The 20,664-nt window shown below is 42.3% G+C and overlaps 1 long non-coding RNA gene and 13 other non-coding genes across 18 annotated transcripts; all 14 read left to right on the forward strand.

Moving 5' to 3' along the window:
• The first annotated feature begins 250 nt into the window (after window positions 1-250).
• Window positions 251-322, forward strand: trnac-gca (transfer RNA cysteine (anticodon GCA)). Its single transcript has one exon. It is a non-coding gene; the product is annotated as a tRNA-Cys (tRNA).
• Window positions 323-828: 506 nt separating this feature from the next.
• trnat-cgu (transfer RNA threonine (anticodon CGU)) lies at window positions 829-900 on the forward strand. Its single transcript has one exon. It is a non-coding gene; the product is annotated as a tRNA-Thr (tRNA).
• A 271-nt stretch (window positions 901-1,171) lies between these two features.
• trnac-gca (transfer RNA cysteine (anticodon GCA)) lies at window positions 1,172-1,243 on the forward strand. The gene has a single exon. It is a non-coding gene; the product is annotated as a tRNA-Cys (tRNA).
• Window positions 1,244-1,754: 511 nt separating this feature from the next.
• trnat-cgu (transfer RNA threonine (anticodon CGU)) lies at window positions 1,755-1,826 on the forward strand. The gene has a single exon. It is a non-coding gene; the product is annotated as a tRNA-Thr (tRNA).
• Window positions 1,827-2,680: 854 nt separating this feature from the next.
• On the forward strand, window positions 2,681-2,752 carry trnat-cgu (transfer RNA threonine (anticodon CGU)). The gene has a single exon. It is a non-coding gene; the product is annotated as a tRNA-Thr (tRNA).
• A 274-nt stretch (window positions 2,753-3,026) lies between these two features.
• Window positions 3,027-3,098, forward strand: trnac-gca (transfer RNA cysteine (anticodon GCA)). Its single transcript has one exon. It is a non-coding gene; the product is annotated as a tRNA-Cys (tRNA).
• Window positions 3,099-3,606: 508 nt separating this feature from the next.
• trnat-cgu (transfer RNA threonine (anticodon CGU)) lies at window positions 3,607-3,678 on the forward strand. Its single transcript has one exon. It is a non-coding gene; the product is annotated as a tRNA-Thr (tRNA).
• A 271-nt stretch (window positions 3,679-3,949) lies between these two features.
• On the forward strand, window positions 3,950-4,021 carry trnac-gca (transfer RNA cysteine (anticodon GCA)). Its single transcript has one exon. It is a non-coding gene; the product is annotated as a tRNA-Cys (tRNA).
• A 507-nt stretch (window positions 4,022-4,528) lies between these two features.
• Window positions 4,529-4,600, forward strand: trnat-cgu (transfer RNA threonine (anticodon CGU)). The gene has a single exon. It is a non-coding gene; the product is annotated as a tRNA-Thr (tRNA).
• Window positions 4,601-5,506: 906 nt separating this feature from the next.
• Window positions 5,507-5,579, forward strand: trnat-cgu (transfer RNA threonine (anticodon CGU)). Its single transcript has one exon. It is a non-coding gene; the product is annotated as a tRNA-Thr (tRNA).
• A 272-nt stretch (window positions 5,580-5,851) lies between these two features.
• trnac-gca (transfer RNA cysteine (anticodon GCA)) lies at window positions 5,852-5,923 on the forward strand. Its single transcript has one exon. It is a non-coding gene; the product is annotated as a tRNA-Cys (tRNA).
• A 511-nt stretch (window positions 5,924-6,434) lies between these two features.
• Window positions 6,435-6,506, forward strand: trnat-cgu (transfer RNA threonine (anticodon CGU)). The gene has a single exon. It is a non-coding gene; the product is annotated as a tRNA-Thr (tRNA).
• An 838-nt stretch (window positions 6,507-7,344) lies between these two features.
• trnac-gca (transfer RNA cysteine (anticodon GCA)) lies at window positions 7,345-7,416 on the forward strand. Its single transcript has one exon. It is a non-coding gene; the product is annotated as a tRNA-Cys (tRNA).
• Window positions 7,417-8,141: 725 nt separating this feature from the next.
• Window positions 8,142-18,706, forward strand: LOC114856056 (uncharacterized). Of its 5 annotated transcripts, XR_008694402.1 has the most exons (14): window positions 8,147-8,329; window positions 8,505-9,202; window positions 9,644-10,289; window positions 10,394-10,548; window positions 10,619-10,680; window positions 15,025-15,138; window positions 15,325-15,441; window positions 15,581-15,748; window positions 15,859-16,047; window positions 16,425-16,532; window positions 17,579-17,632; window positions 17,724-17,825; window positions 17,938-18,067; window positions 18,349-18,706. It is a non-coding gene; the product is annotated as an uncharacterized LOC114856056 (long non-coding RNA). The 5 variants fall into 5 exon arrangements; XR_008694399.1 differs by having other exon boundaries at window positions 8,142-8,329; window positions 8,505-10,289; XR_008694403.1 differs by having other exon boundaries at window positions 8,142-8,329; window positions 8,505-10,289; window positions 15,028-15,138.
• Window positions 18,707-20,664: the final 1,958 nt, after the last annotated feature.

Below are 20,664 nucleotides of genomic sequence, written 5' to 3' on the forward strand. Positions count from 1 at the left end.
CTAGAAAGGGGGCATACAGTTTTGTCATTTTCTACAGTTCCCAGGGATAGTACAAAGGTCCCATCTTAGAAAACTGTCAGGGACATTAAATCTAAGAGAAACCTTTAGTTCAGTAATGTCCAATCTTAAAGAAGAAATGTTTAATGATTTATTCTGTCTACAGCAGGGGCTAGTAGTATTCCATTACGCCACATATTCATTGTTTACAACCTATGTCTGAATTTTCCTGAATCTATCCTATCATTGCGTGGGGGGTATAGCTCAGAGGTAGAGCATTTGACTGCAGATCAAGAGGTCCCCAGTTCAACTCTGGGTGCTCCCTTTAGTAAAGATACTTCATCAAGTGTCATAAGAATGAAATCCCTCCACCACTTGGAAATCCTTATGCTTTCTTTTGCATCAGTCATCTTGTAACTAAAACACTAATCATTGCTTCCAAGAATGGTTTTACTTCACCTATCAGGGTGTGGTGGCCAAGTCGTAAACTATCAATGTGTGGCATAATGGAATGCTACTAACCCCTGCTGTAGACAGAATAAATCAGTAAACATCTCCCTGTTAAAACTGGCCTTTACTGAACCATAGGTTTCTAGCCCACCAAGTTGTGGGGGGTATAGCTCAGTGGTAGATCACTTGATTGCAGCTCAAGAGGTCTCCAGTTCAACTCTGGGGTCTCTCTTTTGTAAAATTACTTCATCAAGTGTCATAAGAATGAAATCCCTCCACCACTTGGAAAACCTTCTGCTTTGCTTTGTTCTGCATCAGTCATCTTGTAACTGTATCACTTAATATTGTGACTTTCAAGAATGGTTTTATAATACTAATAGTGGCGTGGTGGCCAAGTGGTAAGGCGTTGGTCTCGTAAACCAAAGATCATGGGATCAACCCCCATCCATGCCTTTCAGGAATGTACTCAATCTTTCTAGAAAGGGGGCATACAGTTTTGTCATTTTCTACAGTTCCCAGGGATAGTACAAAGGTCCCATCTTAGAAAACTGTCAGGGACATTAAATCTAAGAGAAACCTTTAGTTCAGTAATGTCCAATCTTAAAGAAGAAATGTTTAATGATTTATTCTGTCTACAGCAGGGGCTAGTAGTATTCCATTACGCCACATATTCATTGTTTACAACCTATGTCTGAATTTCCTGAATCTATCCTATCATTGTGTGGGGGGTATAGCTCAGAGGTAGAGCATTTGACTGCAGATCAAGAGGTCCCCAGTTCAACTGTGGGTGCTCCCTTTAGTAAAGATACTTCATCAAGTGTCATAAGAATGAAATCCCTCCACCACTTGGAAATCCTTATGCTTTGCTTTCTTCTGCATCAGTCATCTTGTAACTAAAACACTAATCATTGCTTCCAAGAATGGTTTTACTTCACCTATCAGGGTGTGGTGGCCATGTCGTAAACTATCAATGTGTGGCATAATGCAATGCTACTAACCCCTGCTGTAGACAGAATAAATCAGTAAACATCTCCCTGTTAAAACTGGCCTTTACTGAACCATAGGTTTCTACGCCACCAAGTTGTGGGGGGTATAGCTCAGTGGTAGATCACTTGATTGCAGCTCAAGAGGTCTCCAGTTCAACTCTGGGGTCTCTCTTTTGTAAAATTACTTCATCAAGTGTCATAAGAATGAAATCCCTCCACCACTTGGAAAACCTTCTGCTTTGCTTTGTTCTGCATCAGTCATCTTGTAACTGTATCACTTAATATTGTGACTTTCAAGAATGGTTTTATAATACTAATAGTGGCGTGGTGGCCAAGTGGTAAGGCGTTGGTCTCGTAAACCAAAGATCATGGGATCAACCCCCATCCATGCCTTTCAGGAATGTACTCAATCTTTCTAGAAAGGGGGCATACAGTTTTGTCATTTTCTACAGTTCCCAGGGATAGTACAAAGGTCCCATCTTAGAAAACTGTCAGGGACATTAAATCTAAGAGAAACCTTTAGTTCAGTAATGTCCAATCTTAAAGAAGAAATGTTTAATGATTTATTCTGTCTACAGCAGGGGCTAGTAGTATTCCATTACGCCACATATTCATTGTTTACAACCTATGTCTGAATATATCTGAATCTATCCTATCATTGCGTGGGGGGTATAGCTCAGAGGTAGAGCATTTGACTGCAGATCAAGAGGTCCCCAGTTCAACTGTGGTGCTCCCTTTAGTAAAGATACTTCATCAAGTGTCATAAGAATGAAATCCCTCCACCACTTGGAAATCCTTATGCTTTGCTTTCTTCTGCATCAGTCATCTTGTAACTAAAACACTAATCATTGCTTCCAAGAATGGTTTTACTTCACCTATCAGGGTGTGGTGGCCATGTCGTAAACTATCAATGTGTGGCATAATGCAATGCTACTAACCCCTGCTGTAGACAGAATAAATCAGTAAACATCTCCCTGTTAAAACTGGCCTTTACTGAACCATAGGTTTCTACGCCACCAAGTTGTGGGGGGTATAGCTCAGTGGTAGATCACTTGATTGCAGCTCAAGAGGTCTCCAGTTCAACTCTGGGGTCTCTCTTTTGTAAAATTACTTCATCAAGTGTCATAAGAATGAAATCCCTCCACCACTTGGAAAACCTTCTGCTTTGCTTTGTTCTGCATCAGTCATCTTGTAAGTGTATCACTTAATATTGTGACTTTCAAGAATGGTTTTATAATACTAATAGTGGCGTGGTGGCCAAGTGGTAAGGCGTTGGTCTCGTAAACCAAAGATCATGGGATCAACCCCCATCCATGCCTTTCAGGAATGTACTCAATCTTTCTAGAGAAGGGGGCATACAGTTTTGTCATTTTCTACAGTTCCCAGGGATAGTACAAAGGTCCCATCTTAGAAAACTGTCAGGGACATTAAATCTAAGAGAAACCTTTAGTTCAGTAATGTCCAATCTTAAAGAAGAAATGTTTAATGATTTATTCTGTCTACAGCAGGGGCTAGTAGTATTCCATTACGCCACATATTCATTGTTTACAACCTATGTCTGAATTATCCTGAATCTATCCTATCATTGCTGTGGGGGGTATAGCTCAGAGGTAGAGCATTTGACTGCAGATCAAGAGGTCCCCAGTTCAACTGTGGGTGCTCCCTTTAGTAAAGATACTTCATCAAGTGTCATAAGAATGAAATCCCTCCACCACTTGGAAATCCTTATGCTTTGCTTTCTGCATCAGTCATCTTGTAACTAAAACACTAATCATTGCTTCCAAGAATGGTTTTACTTCACCTATCAGGGTGTGGTGGCCAAGTCGTAAACTATCAATGTGTGGCATAATGGAATGCTACTAACCCCTGCTGTAGACAGAATAAATCAGTAAACATCTCCCTGTTAAAACTGGCCTTTACTGAACCATAGGTTTCTAGCCCACCAAGTTGTGGGGGGTATAGCTCAGTGGTAGATCACTTGATTGCAGCTCAAGAGGTCTCCAGTTCAACTCTGGGGTCTCTCTTTTGTAAAATTACTTCATCAAGTGTCATAAGAATGAAATCCCTCCACCACTTGGAAAACCTTCTGCTTTGCTTTGTTCTGCATCAGTCATCTTGTAACTGTATCACTTAATATTGTGACTTTCAAGAATGGTTTTATAATACTAATAGTGGCGTGGTGGCCAAGTGGTAAGGCGTTGGTCTCGTAAACCAAAGATCATGGGATCAACCCCCATCCATGCCTTTCAGGAATGTACTCAATCTTTCTAGAAAGGGGGCATACAGTTTTGTCATTTTCTACAGTTCCCAGGGATAGTACAAAGGTCCCATCTTAGAAAACTGTCAGGGACATTAAATCTAAGAGAAACCTTTAGTTCAGTAATGTCCAATCTTAAAAAAGAAATGTTTAATGATTTATTCTGTCTACAGCAGGGGCTAGTAGTATTCCATTACGCCACATATTCATTGTTTACAACCTATGTCTGAATTTCCTGAATCTATCCTATCATTGTGTGGGGGGTATAGCTCAGAGGTAGAGCATTTGACTGCAGATCAAGAGGTCCCCAGTTCAACTGTGGGTGCTCCCTTTAGTAAAGATACTTCATCAAGTGTCATAAGAATGAAATCCCTCCACCACTTGGAAATCCTTATGCTTTCTTTTGCATCAGTCATCTTGTAACTAAAACACTAATCATTGCTTCCAAGAATGGTTTTACTTCACCTATCAGGGTGTGGTGGCCATGTCGTAAACTATCAATGTGTGGCATAATGCAATGCTACTAACCCCTGCTGTAGACAGAATAAATCAGTAAACATCTCCCTGTTAAAACTTGGCCTTTACTGAACCATAGGTTTCTACGCCACCAAGTTGTGGGGGGTATAGCTCAGTGGTAGATCACTTGATTGCAGCTCAAGAGGTCTCCAGTTCAACTCTGGGGTCTCTCTTTTGTAAAATTACTTCATCAAGTGTCATAAGAATGAAATCCCTCCACCACTTGGAAAACCTTCTGCTTTGCTTTGTTCTGCATCAGTCATCTTGTAACTGTATCACTTAATATTGTGACTTTCAAGAATGGTTTTATAATACTAATAGTGGCGTGGTGGCCAAGTGGTAAGGCGTTGGTCTCGTAAACCAAAGATCATGGGATCAACCCCCATCCATGCCTTTCAGGAATGTACTCAATCTTTCTAGAAAGGGGGCATACAGTTTTGTCATTTTCTACAGTTCCCAGGGATAGTACAAAGGTCCCATCTTAGAAAACTGTCAGGGACATTAAATCTAAGAGAAACCTTTAGTTCAGTAATGTCCAATCTTAAAAAAGAAATGTTTAATGATTTATTCTGTCTACAGCAGGGGCTAGTAGTATTCCATTACGCCACATATTCATTGTTTACAACCTATGTCTGAATTTCCTGAATCTATCCTATCATTGAGCTCAGAGGTAGAGCATTTGACTGCAGATCAAGAGGTCCCCATTGCGTGGGGTGTATAGCTCAGAGGTAGAGCATTTGACTGCAAGATCAAGAGGTCCCCCAGTTCAAACTTTGGGTGCTCCCTTTAGTAAAGATACTTCATCAAGTGTCATAAGAATGAAATCCCTCCACCACTTGGAAATCCTTATGCTTTGCTTTCTTCTGCATCAGTCATCTTGTAACTAAAACACTAATCATTGCTTCCAAGAATGGTTTTACTTCACCTATCAGGGTGTGGTGGCCATGTCGTAAACTATCAATGTGTGGCATAATGCCAATGCTACTAACCCCTGCTGTAGACAGAATAAATCAGTAAACATCTCCCTGTTAAAACTGGCCTTACTGAACCATAGTTTTCTACGCCACCAAGTTGTGGGGGGTATAGCTCAGTGGTAGATCACTTGATTGCAGCTCAAGAGGTCTCCAGTTCAACTCTGGGGGTCTCTCTTTTGTAAAATTACTTCATCAAGTGTCATAAGAATGAAATCCCTCCACCACTTAGGAAAACCTTCTGCTTTGCTTTGTTCTGCATCAGTCATCTTGTAACTGTATCACTTAATATTGTGGACTTTCAAGAATGGTTTTATAATACTAATAGTGGCGTGGTGGCCAAGTGGTTAAGGCGTTGGTCTCGTAAACCAAAGATCATGGGATCAACCCCCATCCATGCCTTTCAGGAATGTACCTCAATCTTTCTAGAAAGGGGCATACAGTTTTGTCATTTTCTACAGTTCCCAGGGATAGTACAAAGGTCCCATCTTAGAAAACTGTCAGGGACATTAATCTAAGAGAAACCTTTAGTTCAGTAATGTCCAATCTTAAAAAAGAAATGTTTAATGATTTATTCTGTCTACAGCAGGGGCTAGTAGTATTCCATTACGCCACATATTCATTGTTTACAACCTATGTCTGAATATATTCTGAATCTATCCTATCATTGCGTGGGGGGTATAGCTCAGAGGTAGAGCATTTGACTGCAGATCAAGAGGTCCCCAGTTCAACTGTGGGTGCTCCCTTTAGTAAAGATACTTCATCAAGTGTCATAAGAATGAAATCCCTCCACCACTTGGAAATCCTTATGCTTTGCTTTCTTCTGCATCAGTCATCTTGTAACTAAAACACTAATCATTGTTTCCAAGAATTGTTTTACTTCACCTATCAGGGTGTGGTGGCCATGTCGTAAACTATCAATGTGTGGCATAATGGAATGCTACTAACCCCTGCTGTAGACAGAATAAATCAGTAAATATCTCCCTGTTAAAACTGGCCTTTACTGAACCATAGGTTTCTACCCCACCAAGTTGTGGGGGGTATAGCTCAGTGGTAGATCACTTGATTGCAGCTCAAGAGGTCTCCAGTTCAACTCTGGGGTCTCTCTTTTGTAAAATTACTTCATCAAGTGTCATAAGAATGAAATCCCTCCACCACTTGGAAAACCTTCTGCCTTGCTTTGTTCTGCATCAGTCATCTTGTAACTGTATCACTTAATATTGTGACTTTCAAGAATGGTTTTATAATACTAATAGTGGCGTGGTGGCCAAGTGGCAAGGCGTTGGTCTCGTAAACCAAAGATCATGGGATCAACCCCCATCTATGCCTTTCAGGAATGTACTCAATCTTTCTAGAAAAAGGTAAATAGAGTTTTGTCATTTCTACAGTTCCCAGGGATAGTACAAAAGGTCCCATCTTAGAAAACTTCAGGTACATTAAATCTAAGAGAAACATTTAGTTCAGTAAGGTCCAATCTTAAAAGAAATGTTTACATGATTTATTCTGTCTACAGCAGGGGCTAGTAGTATTCCATTACGCCACACATTCATTGTTTACAACCTATGTCTGAATCTATCTGAATCTATCCTATCATTACCTGGGGAGGTGTAGCTCAGTGGCAGAGCGTTTCACTGCAAATCAAGAGATCCCCAGTTTAACTCTGGGTGCTCCCTTTTGTAAAGTTGCTTCTTCAAGTGTCATAAGAATGAAATCCCTCCACCACTTGGAAAACCTTCTGCTTTGCTTTGTTCTGCATCAGTCATCTTGTAACTGTATCACCTAATATTGTGACTTTCAAGAATGGTTTTATAATACTAATAGTGGAGTCGTGGCCAAGTGGTAATGCTTAGGTCTTGTAAACCAAAGATCATAGGATCAACCCCCATCCATGCCTTTCAGGAATGTACTCAATCTTTCTAGAGAAGGGGACATAGAGTTTTGTCATTTTCTACAGTTCCCAGGGATAGTACAAAGGTCCCATCTTAGAAAACTGTCAGGGACAATAAATCTAAGAGAAACCTTTAGTTCAGTAATGTCCAAAATTAAAGAAGAAATGTTTAATGATTTATTCTGTCTACAGCAGGGGCTAGTAGTATTCCATTACGCCACACATTCATTGTTTACAACCTATGTCTGAATCTATCTGAATCTATCCTATCATTAACTGGGGGGTGTAGCTCAGTGGCAGAGCATTTGACTGCAGATCAAGAGGTCCCCAGTTCAACTCTGGGTGCTCCCTTTAGTAAAGATACTTCATCAAGTGTCATAAGAATGAAATCCCTCCACCACTTGGAAATCCTTATGCTTTCTTTTGCATCAGTCATCTTGTAACTAAAACACTAATCATTGCTTCCAAGAATGGTTTTACTTCACCTATCAGGGTGTGGTGGCCATGTTGTAAACTATCAATGTGTGGCATAATGCAATGCTACTAACCCCTGCTGTAGACAGAATAAATCAGTAAACATCTCCCTGTTAAAACTGGCCTTTACTGAACCATAGGTTTCTACGCCACCAAGTTGTGGGGGGTATAGCTCAGTGGTAGATCACTTGATTGCAGCTCAAGAGGTCTCCAGTTCAATTCTGGGGTCTCTCTTTTGTAAAATTACTTCATCAAGTGTCATAAGAATGAAATCCCTCCACCACTTGGAAAACCTTCTGCTTTGCTTTGTTCTGCATCAGTCATCTTGTAACTGTATCACTTAATATTGTGACTTTCAAGAATGATTTTACTTCACCTATCAGGTTGTGGTGGCCATGTCGTAAACTATGAATGTGTGGCATAATGGAATGCAACGAACCCCTGCTGTAGACAGAATAAATCAGTAAACATCTCCCCCATTAAAACTACACTTTAACCAAAACCAAAAAGCAAAGGTTTCTATTCCACCAAGATGTTAGTCGCTAGCGCGATGGTAGCGCAGGGCTAGCGGCTAGCATTAGCGGCTAGCTAACATGTATGTTGTTGCTGTCTTCTTGTATGTGTTGCTTATCTAGTCAGCTAACTATAAACGTGACTGTTGTTTTTCTATACAGGCAGACGCATCCTAGCTACCGAAAGGCAAGGAGGTTGTTTCTCAAACTGATGCCACTGCAGGCTGTGGACACATGGCTACCTTGTAGAAGAGTTGTTGCTCACCTCAGGAGCAAAGGTATGTACACTTACTAGCAGTACAATAATTTGATGGCCAGTAGGCAGTTTTATTTGACAGAGATTTTCGATTTCACATTTCAGTAGTTGTAGTAATCATAATCTGATCTATATTTTTGTCTATACATTTACTCTGTATTTCACTAATCTACTATTCTATTCTCTATACCTTCTAGAGGGGTGTCAAGGAAAACAGCTGCATCCTCCATCTGTACAGCAGCTGCACTGCTTCCGATGTCTTCCAAAACGTGATAAGCACAACAAGATCCTCAGGCTGCAGAGTTGATTGCGTAGACTGAAGCTAGTAAACTAGCAGAAGGAAAGCATGTGTTGGTGATATGTGAGGAGCACAAATTATAATAATTATCAATTACTGATACCTTAAGAGTTCCACTCTGCTCAGACTTAAAAGAATGCCTCTGCCTTACTTCTCAATCCTGGTGAGAAGATCCGGCGTTGCGTGCGTGCTTGCACTGTTGCGTTGCGGTGATCGCGTCGTTTTCAGCTGAGGCAGCAGCGGGTGAGACGATTAACCCTGCCGGGTGGCTTGGGGTGAATGGGTGATCAGGTCCGTTCTCTGTGACGATGTCCGCGTTGGTTCAGCTGCTGGCTGCGGTGGAGGCTCCAAGCGTGCCAGGGGCAGAGGGGAGCTCCAGGTGGACGGAGGTGACGGAGAGAAGAAGGGTCTACAGAGGACTCGAGGTGGAGAGAACAAGGGACAGAAAGAACAAGGGGCGTGTCTTTGGTCACGGTAGCTTTTTATAACTGTGTTTTCGGTCATGCCCTTCCCATTGTGTGATCCAATCAGGATGTCTGATGTCCAAGTTCCAAGTTGTATCAGCGGGGAGTCCTGACGTCTCGGCGGGGGAGCCAGGTATGGTTCCCCAGCCTGGCGCATGGTTTTTGCGCTCGGATTTGAAATCTCTGTTTCCACTCACTACTATCAGGATGAAGACGTTACACGTAGGCCGCAGTATTTTCTTTGTTTGGGCACGTGGGACCTCAATAATGATTCTGTTAATAACCGTTTATACACGAGGTCCGCCAACATCTTTTACCATGTACACAGAGTCGAGAGATGCTTTTGCGGTCACACTTGACTTTGGTGTTCTTTGGAAGCATAGTTAGCAAGTTTTTGAAGTCTCATTGCATAACTCAAAATCTTACATCATGATAAGGTTCCTGCTTTTCTGTATGCTGTTCTGCTACCTGCAGCTATTGCTGTTTGTAAATGTCCGACACTGTCACTCTCCAACTCTCCTTACCCTCTCCTTCCTCATCTCTCCCTGTGCTTCAAACATTTTCTACCTCACAGGAACACAGACTCTGGCAGACGAATGGTCGACCTGTAGCCATGGAGTCTGGTTTGGGCCTGATGGAAAAAATGTGCCTGCCCAAACACTTTTTCCTTACAATTTAGAGTTGAAAATAGGTGAAAACAGGCAACAGGATCATTACACACCATCCAACCAGAGGACTGGGCAGCGCTGGACCTCCAAACGGGGCAAGGCCCCATCCAGGTCCTTCTGATAACCCCGTGGGGGTCGTGGAGAGAGCAACTTGGATCCACTCTATTCACTGCAGGAAGGTCTCAGATCCGACAGACGACCCTCCAACTACACCGCACAGGAAACCAACCAGAAGTGAGGAGACGTGAGAAGGATGACCCTCGCTTTGCACACACACGCACTGAGGCGAGGCTGGGTTGACCGTTCAGCTGAAGGTGTGAGCCAAGCGCTGAGTCCATATATCTACAAACACGTTCCTGAGACAACCTTCCCACAAGCAGCCTTGAGTTTCCGCCGCTGGATGACGTGTAGACTCTTGACATCACAGGAGTGACAGTGACTCAGGCGGCATTGGGAGGGAAACCTGGCGGTGATAACAAATCCCAAGTGTCTCTGTGATCAGCTGATCACAACCTGAGGACTCCAATGAACTGTCAACGTGTCAACACACAGGTTGGAAACAATCTAACACTGTTCACAGGACGAAGCTGATTTTTACGAGACATTAATTGTGACCCTGCTGTATTCGACTTAGACATTTAATGTTACTCTTTTAGTTCTTTGCTCTTCTTCTTCCTGACCACCACAACCATCTTACACACCATCATGCAGTGCTGACTGGCTACACTCTCTTCTATCACCACGTGGTAGTCACTAACCTCTCAAATGATGAGGTGTGCTTTGCTGGCCTTCGGTATGAGGTATTAAATTCGTAAGTACAATTCGCATGGTTGTTTTCATGCTGGCTGCCCTTCCTGACACAACCCTCTCTATTTATCCAGATTTGGGACCGGTACAGAAGTTACTGGCTTGCAACCCTTGTGGCTAGATTAAAAAAAATTAGGTAAGCCCTTTTTGCTCATCCCATCAGGGGCAACCACAGCAAAAATTTACATGATAGTTTAATAGCGAAATGCACTAACCACTGCACCACAGCAGGGGTTACAACATTTCTCAAAGTATATCAAGCATACATTTTTGAATTTGGGCAAATATAAAACAATGATTATGCTGTGTGCAGTACTGTGAAACAATAGTGACAAAACGGATACCTGTTTTGAGCCTTGTGTAAGATTTAGGAAGCAATTTTTACAATTTTTATTATTAATTAATTACTATTTTGTAATTTTACAGCTTTATGTGCAGATAAAATGGTACACTGAATAATAATGTCCAGCAAGTGAAGTTTTTTCCCTCATCATTCAACCAACAACATAAAATGGCAACAGCTTGTCATTTGTGATATAATCAGGAGGTGTCATATTTTGCCTTCTAAATTAATTTAGGAGACACAATAGAAAGAGCCTCCTAGAAGTGCAACACATAACCCATATTTTCTGATGCCTCATTATAGCTCATGGGCCAACTTTGAGATGGTTTTGCCTTAGAACAAGTATCTTCTTTTTTCATCATAAAATACTGTCATCCCAGTTCCTGTATTGCAAATACAGCTACTTTTATCATCTCAACAAAGCTCTGTCACATGTTTATGGCCAACTCCCAATTCCCACGAAAGGAGAGGATTCAAACTGCTCTAACAAAATATTTGCCGCAAACTGAACAAGCCCTCTGGTGGAAAGAGCTGTTTTAGAGGTGTGTTCCTTAGTATGCAAATGAAATTGATCGCCACACTTTTTTGCGGAAGCAGGTATGATGCCAGACTGTAGGTGTCACACGTAATGCCGTCATGGTCAATTTCACATTATAGTTTCAATTCTGTCATCTCTTTAATCACCTGCTCTTGTATCTCTTACCTCTTGCAAACATTTAGGGTCATTTCACAGCTGTTTTACATGCGCAGGTTGTCATTTGGCACAGAAAATGCCTTGGTTATAAATCATACTTCATTATTACTCAGATTATAATCACACTGGCTTCTGCAAAAGACTTCTTCATTCTTCATACTGTAACTTTCAGGCCTTAATCGCTTAATCGGACACAAAGAAAGCATTTGGTCTGACAATGATATGTGAATTTCCTTCTCTTAATGATACAAGCAGGTGCTACTGTATGCAAGTACATCCAGCTGCTTATCATTGCCAAAAGAATTCTATTATAATTATAAATTCTAAGACTTACAAACAACCCTGGCATGGTAAAATATATTTTGATATTTTGTTTATAACCACCACTGGAGCACATTCTGTCCCTGAATGTCCCTTGGAGGTATGATGTTAATGGTTGTGTGGTCCTTGTTTGACCATATCAAGAATTTCGTCCAGTAATTCAGGCTTGTTCCCAGTGCAATCAGGTGCCAAGTGGGTCTGGTCTTTCTGAGTGCCCATATAATATATGACATGAGCTTCCATGTCGTGGAGAGACAGGTTATTGGCCGGTAGTTGGATGGGACTGTACCCTTTGACGGATCCTTCATTATCAGGATATATATATATACAATATATACACACACACACACACACACACACACACTCTATTCTCACTCTCCGCGGGTGGTCTCATCCACTTTCCAAGCTCGAGGCCAGGGTGCTTGAGGGTTCTGCGCAGTATCCTTGCTGTTCCTAGGACTGCACTTTTTTGGACTGAGATTTCGGAGGTTTTTCCAGGGATCTGTTGTAGCCACTCCTCCAGTTTGGGGGTCACAGCCCCCAGTGCTCCGATCACCACAGGTACCACTGTGGCCTTCACCTTCCAAACCTTCTCCAGTTCTTCTCTGAGCCCTTGGTATTTCTCTAGTTTCTCATGGTCCTTTTTCCTGATGTTGCCATCGCTTGGTATTGCCACATCCACCACTACGGCTTTCCTCTGCTCTTTATCCACCACCACAATGTCTGGTTGGTTCGCCATTACCATTCTGTCAGTCTGTATCTGGAAGTCCCACAGGATCTTGGCTCGCTCGTTCTCTACCACCTTGGGAGGTGTTTCCCATTTTGACCTTGGGGTTTCCAGTCCAGGGTCCACGGTGGTGCGGTGGGTAGCACTGTCGCCTCACAGCAAGAAGGTTCTGGGTTCGATTCCCGGAGGCGGCCCTGGTGCCTTTCTGTGTAGAGTTTGCACGTTCTCCCCGTAGGTGTGAGTGTGTGAGTGAATGGTTGTCTGTCCTGTGATGGACAGACAACCATGTGTACCCTGCCTCTCGCCCATAGCCAGCTGGGATAGGCTCCAGCACCCCCGTGACCCCGCACTAAGGAGTAAGCGGTTAAGAAAATGGATGGATGGGTTTCCAGTCCATACTCTGCGCAGATGTTCCTGTATACTATGCCAGCCACTTGGTTATGGCGTTCCATGTATGCTTTCCCTGCCAGCATCTTACACCCTGCAGTTATGTGCTGGACCGTCTCTGGGGCCTCTTTGCACAGTCTACACCTTGGGTCTTGTCTGGTGTGGTAGATCTGGGCCTCTATGGCTCTGGTGCTCAGGGCCTGCTCCTGTGCGGCCAGGATGAGTGCCTCTGTGCTGTCCTTCAGCCCAGCCCTTTCAAGCCATTGGTAGGATTTGTTGAGATCAGCCACTTCAGTTATGTTCCGGTGGTACATCCCGTGTAAGGGCTTGTCCTCCCATGATGGTTCCTCTTCCAGCATCTCATCCTCTGTTCTCCACTGCCTGAGACGTTCACTCCATGTAGAGGAGGTGACTTATGGTGACCCCGTTCCGGAGTCGGTATCCATAGCCAGTCTTGTTTATTATTTGGCTGAGGGGGTTCAGACCTATGCAGAACAGCAGTGGGGACAATGCATCTCCTTGGTATATGCCACATTTGATGGATACTTGGGCGAGTGGCTTTCCATTGGCTTCAAGGGTGGTTCTCCACAACCTCATCGAGTTTGCAATGAAGGCCTTTAGAGTTCTGTTGATGTTGTACAACTCCAAGCATTCAGTGATCCATGTGTGTGGCATTAAGTCATAGGCTTTCTTGTAGTCGATCCAGGCTGTGCACAGGTTGGTGTGTCGCACTCTGCAGTCTTGGGCGACTGTTCTGTCAACCAGAAGTTGGTGTTTGGCTCCTCTGGTGTACTTACCAATGCCCTTCTGTGCTTCGCTCATGTATTGACCCATGTGCCCACTTATCTTAGCTGTGATGATGCCTGACATGAGCTTCCATGTCGTGGAGAGACAGGTTATTGGCCGGTAGTTGGATGGGACTGTACCCTTTGACGGATCCTTCATTGTCAGGATCGTTCGCCCTTCGGTTAGCCATTCAGGGTGAGTCCCATCCCTTAGCAGCTGGTTCATTTGTGCTGCAAGGTGCTCATGGATTGCAGTGAGCTTCTTTAGCCAGTAGGCGTTGGATCATGTCAGGGCCAGGTGCTGTCCAGTTTATCATACCTGAGACTCTTGGTGGGTCTGCTCTGTTGTTATTACCCTGCCATTGAGAGTACACTTTTGCAGGTTGTGTTGCGAACAGCCGGTTTATTCGTCTGGCTTCGTTATCTCTGGTGTATCTCTTTAGGCGGCTGGCCAAGGCTTGTAGCCTTTGCTTGGCAGTTTCGAGTGCTTCAGGTATGGTCATCTGGCTGTACCTCTTGGGCAACGGTCTTTTCATTGCACCTCTCTGGGCCTCTGTCATTTGGCTAACTTCCCTCCGAGCTGCCGTGATTTTTGCCTCCAACCTTCGTTTCCATGGTGGGTATTGTTTCTCATGGCTCCCATGGTTGCTCTTATAGCCAAGCACCTCTAGGATATATCAGCTCATTGGTTTCTGTGATTGTTGTGGTAGGGATCGCTCTCAATGCTGCATTCACATCTTCCATGAGACTTTCTGATGGTACTTCACTTAGCCGTTGTAGTGGGGTTCGGGGTTGCCTGTTCAATCTCGCCATGATCTTATCTTTCAGGTCAGTTGCTGCCTCGCTCAGCGTATCTGTGCTTATTGGGGCTTCGTACCCAATTTCCGGTTGGGGAGATGGTGAAACCTCCCCTCTGACCTGGTGTCCTGGCTCCCCCTTGCCGTAGCATTTGTGTTGTATCTCGTCAATCTCAAGTTGTGATAGCAGTTGCCGTTTGTGGATGTTGGAACACTGAGCTACTAGTTGCTTCGCCGTCAGCCTTGAATGTGGGTTTCTCCGTTCCCATTCACCGCACAGACAGAGTCTCCGTTCCCATTCACCGCACAGACACAGACCGCAAAGACAGAGTCTTTGCATGTAGCCCCTCTGACTAGGGTTACTTGAGTAGTAGCATTCCAACAGAGCCTTGTTCTCGCATCTCAGCCATTTCTTTCTTGTTCCAGTAGCCCACTTCTCGCCAAGGTGCTCTGGTTCCCCAACACCTGACGCAGACCTTGTTAGACCGGGCGACGTCTGAGCCGGTATCTCATGTGATTCATTGTCTCTCATGATATGAGGTAGGTGGTAGCTTGAAGGGTCTTGCCCAAGGACCCACACTGGATGCTTATTCGCCTTAACGGGGATTCGAACCAGGAACCCCCTGCATGCAAAGCCTGTGATTCTTGAAAGATTTAAATATATGATGTTGTTTTGATCTTGCCTTTTTACAATTACAATTTGATCTTGCCTTTTTACAATTTCAGTTACAATGCCACCAAGGATAACACCTTGCCATTCATTCAAAGATGCCATTCATCATATTATAACAGAAACTGACAAAACGTCTAAACAGGAGGTGAAATACATAAACCCCATCAAAGGTAAAATATGAAATATATTATGCACAAAAATAAAATGCAATAGGTCACTGTCTCTCTAATATTTGTATTTGTGTCTGTCAGATTATGTTACCAAACAGATTTGTTTCTAGTTTCATTGAACATTCCTCTTTATTCGCAGTGCGTGTGAAGGTGTATTTGCACTCCAACCATTTTGCAAAGGGGAATTTGTGGTTGAATATCGAGGCAATTGTATAACTGATGCTGAAGCTGAGAGACGAAAAAATATTTACAATGAATCTTGCTGTGGATTCTTTTTTTACTTTAACTGGAGAGGACAAACATTGTGGTGAGATGAAAGTTTTTTGTTGGTAAACCTATACAACGTTAAATTATGAAATCAAAAAGATCTTTTAAAGATTCTAAATTTCTTATTCATTTTTATTTTTGTACCACAAGTATTGATGCTTCTGAGGAGGATGGATCATTTGGGCGGTTGGTGAATGATGAACACAAAAAACCAAACTGCAAAATGAAAAAGGTTGATAACAAGGAAAGCCAGATCTTTCTCTGTTTGCCTGTATGGACATACAAGCAAATGAAGAAATATCCTAGGATTATGGGGGAGACGACTGCCCATGGAGGAAGGTTCGTCACTCTTTCACCTCCGTTTTAGATTAATTCACTCCTGAAAATCTTGGCTATATGGAAAAATAGCAAACAATTACAGTAGGATCATTTTCTACATGTAACACATTTGAAAAATTGAGGTGGTATACCCTTATAATGGACTCCAGGTCATTGTTTAACAAAAATCAAGAAGTGTAAAGTACTAGTAAAGTAAGTAATCAGAGGTAGGCTTGTATTCAGCAAATGACACTGACACTGACAACCGATTAAGACATGCTCTGATGATAATAAATTATTTTTCAGGATATTTGATTTAATGTGAATATTTTAACTCTCAGTTGTCTGCCTTTCACAGTATACTTTTAATGTAATATTCGGTTTTGAATTATTTGCAGATGTTTGCAAGTAAAGAGGACTTCCAGCCTGCACAAGTGTCCCATGATGCTTTGAATCCAGATGCTGAAATGAGTGAGCCTGCAAGTGCACCCAGCAATACATCAGAGGTACGTTTTTATTCAGCACATGATACATTGCACTGATATTATCTTCTACGTAGTTTAGAAGAAGCATACTTGATATAATATACTGTCAATCAGCATTGTTTTACAATTTGATGTGATGCTTCTTGAAAGTCAGTCATCATGCAGTACTGACAACAGATTAAAACCTCAGTTTTGACTTCAATTTGAGTAAAATTATCCTGTATTGTTGGTCATGTACGATGTCCCCACAAGTGACCTTAGCTCATAGTTTGATTAAAATACTTGTGTAAGGTAGACACAGAACCAGTGGTGTGTGTGTGTGTGTGTGTGTGTGTGTGTGTGTGTGTGTGTGTGTGTGTGTGTGTGTGTGTGTGTGTGTGTGTGTGTGTAATGTCCCCGTTAGTATGTGGGATAGGCAAAATGTTTGAAATGTCCCCAGTAAGCATGTTTGCGTTAGTATGTGGGATAGGCAAAATGTTTGAAATGTCCCCAGTAAGCATGTTTGTGTTAGTATGTGGGATAGGCAAAATGTTTGAACTGTCCCCAATATGTATGTTTGCTTATTAGGGACATATTTGTGTGCGGGGAATTGCTGTGATATTTTTAATTTTTTGACATGCCAATGTTTGTTTTTAATTGGTGTCATGAGTTTGTCACATGTTTGCAAGGCCTGCAGCAAGGACCCATTTCCGTGGTTCAGACTGCATTCGTGTTTTTGCAAACTCATGTGGTGCAGAGTACCCCCAGGCACTTACATCAACCAAGCTCAGAAAACATGCTGCCACACTTTCAACTGTGCTTAACATGACTGAGACGGAGATGGACCAGTTGGCAGATTTTCTTGGTCATGATATTAGAATCCATCGAGATTCTATCGCCTGCCTAACAAGACCTTGCAACTTGCCAAGATCAGCAAACTTCTGATGGCACTTGAACAGGGATCAATTGCAAAGTTTCAGGGAAAAAATTACTGTCAAATTACTGTCGATCCAGATGGTATGTATTAACTAAATTTTCCACACATTTATGTTTTTTGTTTCTGACCCCTCCCATGATGTCTTTTACAGAAAAGGTTGTAGAAAATTCAACAGAAGATGTAATGGAAGAACTCGATATTCCTTGTAAGTAATTACTCTAACAATTTGCCTTTAACTCATCAAGTTTAGGCATTCAAAATATGGTATCTTATTATGGTACTCTGTGATATTCTAGCTTCACCAGCAAAGGCAACCGACAGTGTGGAGGGTGAAAATGCCCCAACAACAGCTGAGCATTGGTCTTCTGGCTTCTGTTCTAATAGAACTTCATGTGAAAGTATGTTCTAAGTTCATTTATCTAAAATTGTTGCTCCTTTATATTTTATTAAAAGAAGTAAATTTTTGTTTCTCTATTTGAACAAATTAATGTATTTTTTTTCTTTCTATAGCATTACCAGCAGTGGAGACAGTTTCATCTAGTGAGGATAACGAGATCCCTCAAACGCACAAAAAACAGGTCACCACCCACACAGCATGGGGAGTCCTCTGGAATCTGTTCCGGTAGGGGCCCTACAAAAGGTGAATTGTAAAACTTGTTACACTAACTTGTAACACCGTTTTTGCATATTAAATTTAAAAGTGTGCTTTCACCAGAAGATGATCTAACTGTATACACTCCTAGTTAGGATAACACAAAGTTATGGATTGGAAACAAGGATTTCTTTGTCATACATAAGTTGCTTTTACAGTAGATAGCAATTTTCTGCTTACATTATTTTAATGGTAAAATTTTTGTGCTTAGATTTGTTCATAGCATTAATGAATTTGTTTTTATATACTATTTACTATTCTTGAAACAGGCAAAGCAAAAAGAATGCCATGGACGCAATCAGAGGTTGAGGCTGTGGAGAAACACATGATCCGCTTCATCCATTCTTGCGTGGTACCATCAAAGCTGGATTGTGAGAAATGCATCAGAGCTGAACAAGAGGCTCTTAACAACCGGACTTGGCAGAATGTTAAATTCTTTGTGCATAATCGCATTACAGCGTACAAAAAAAAGTTCTTAGTAAATGTTGAGTAAATGTTGAATGTATACTGGCACTATAGGTTCATGCAAAAATGTAAAGTTTGAGTCTGTCCTGTCACTTTTTTTGTTGTTTGCTGCTGTTGTAAGTAATTGTCAGCTGTTTTATTAAAACGTTCAGTTAAACAATTCATAGGAGTTTAAAACTTATATTTCATGTAAAAATGTCCACTCTGTTAGGTTAGGTTACTAATATTTTGAAATCTTTTTATACACTAATCTTTCAGGTGAGTTATCTAATAATCTAAGCTATAGTTATTAGGTCCCCAGAACTCATGATGAAGTGTTAACTATGCAAATTCTATGCAAATTGGGTTCCCACAACACATGTTTAATGTTTTTTCCGGATGTCCCCAAAAAGCATGATTAGAAAGTCTACATTCAGAAATTTCAGAATTGTGAGTATCTGAATGTGTGTATGAGCTCCCTGCGTAATGGCCAATTTACCTGATTTTTTTTCAAACCTGTAGCCCTTCGGGAAAGGGTAGTCCCCGAAAGGGATGCTTAAACAAGTCGTCCCCACAACCCGTGAAAACCTGTGTGTGTGTGTGTGTGTGTGTGTGTGTGTATTTAAGACAATTGCTTCTGTCTTAAATCCCACACAATCGTGTTGCTTGAAACCTTGTGCGGAGATGTGCAATAAATAAAAAATGAGATCCGGGAATGGTGGAACTCTTGCATAAGGAAGGAGTCCAGGATGTCCTGAGCTGGGATCCATGAGCATTCCTCTGGACCGTAACCAAAAGTGAAGACCTGTTTGGACTCAAGAACACATCCTTCGGAATGCGTGATCAAGAACTGATCTATAGGTGCCTGCAGCTTTAAAAGTATTAGGGGTTGGAAGACAAGGCGGGAAAGGAGGAGTAGAGAAGGAGAGACAGGAAGGCCAAGCGAAAAATTAGAATGCGCAGTGTGATTCGGCGAAATACATGTTGGAGCTCTTAATAAAGAAGCAAGTCGAGACCACTAACTCTGTGAGTTGTAATCTTTCCCATAAACGCCAGAGAACCCACGATCGACAAACACTTAAAGTCACTGATTTGGTATTTCATTTTTCATGAACCTTTCTTGGGGCAGCTGGAAACCCTTTTGATAACTGGCCTGCAATTGACAAAATCCTACAGCTTGTAAAACTCAATGTAGTTCTGCACGACTTGAGATCTGGTAGGCTAATTTTGTTTATCAATAAAGCATAAAATACATGTTTTATTTTTCAGTTTTACACAGGATTACAAACTGCTATACATTTATTAGTAGTACTGCAAATGCTATTCACTGTGGTCAAATTGTTTGGTCTTGCTGCAATAATGGACAGTGCATGACTACGACTAAGACGCACCGTTCCTTGTGGCTGCTCGTCTTTCGCATGCATTACTATTTATATTTATCTGGTTTCTGGCCTTTGAAACTTAGGCTGAGTCTCTGCTGGTGTACGATCAGTTTCTGTTAGGTATTCGGCAAATGTTGAGGATCTATGCATGTTCGATCCTTGTGGTCATAAAACTTTGTCAGGAATTCCGACTCACCTGTTACAGGCCTCTTGTCCTCAGCAAAAAGGAGCAGCGGTCAGCTGGTGAAGCTGAAGACCCCCCTTGCTTCCCCCAAGCAGGGCACAGATTTGCTGTGCCACGGCATTTCCTGGATCCCATCTGAGTCTGCCTGACACCTGTGATGAGCAATTCCAGCCCCGCTGCCCCTGCTCTCCTCTCTGCCAATGCAGAGTGAACCCCAGGAACCTGAGGGCACTTCCTCCTGCTCTAAACCCCGGTTTCAAGCTCCAGTCAGGATTGACCTGGTGAACGCCAGAATGCTGACCAACAAAATGTTTATCCTGAAGGACATCTTAAGCTCCAATGGCCTGGATTTTCTGTTTGTGACAGAAACTCGGGCCAGTACTGGTGAGCGCAGCCCTCTTGTTGAACTTATACTGGCTGGTTGTTCTTACTTTAACTCCCTGTGGACGTCAGGCTGCGAAGGAGTGACAGGGCCTGTTTTTAAAAATGATTTTAAAGGTAAACAGTGCACTTTGTGTGCGTCATTCTCTAGCTTTGAGGCAACTTTATTTGAGGAGGGTTGCTCCGATCCAGTA

The sequence above is a fragment of the Betta splendens genome, chromosome 1, assembly GCF_900634795.4.
Source record: "Betta splendens chromosome 1, fBetSpl5.4, whole genome shotgun sequence".
Taxonomy (NCBI): domain Eukaryota; kingdom Metazoa; phylum Chordata; class Actinopteri; order Anabantiformes; family Osphronemidae; genus Betta; species Betta splendens.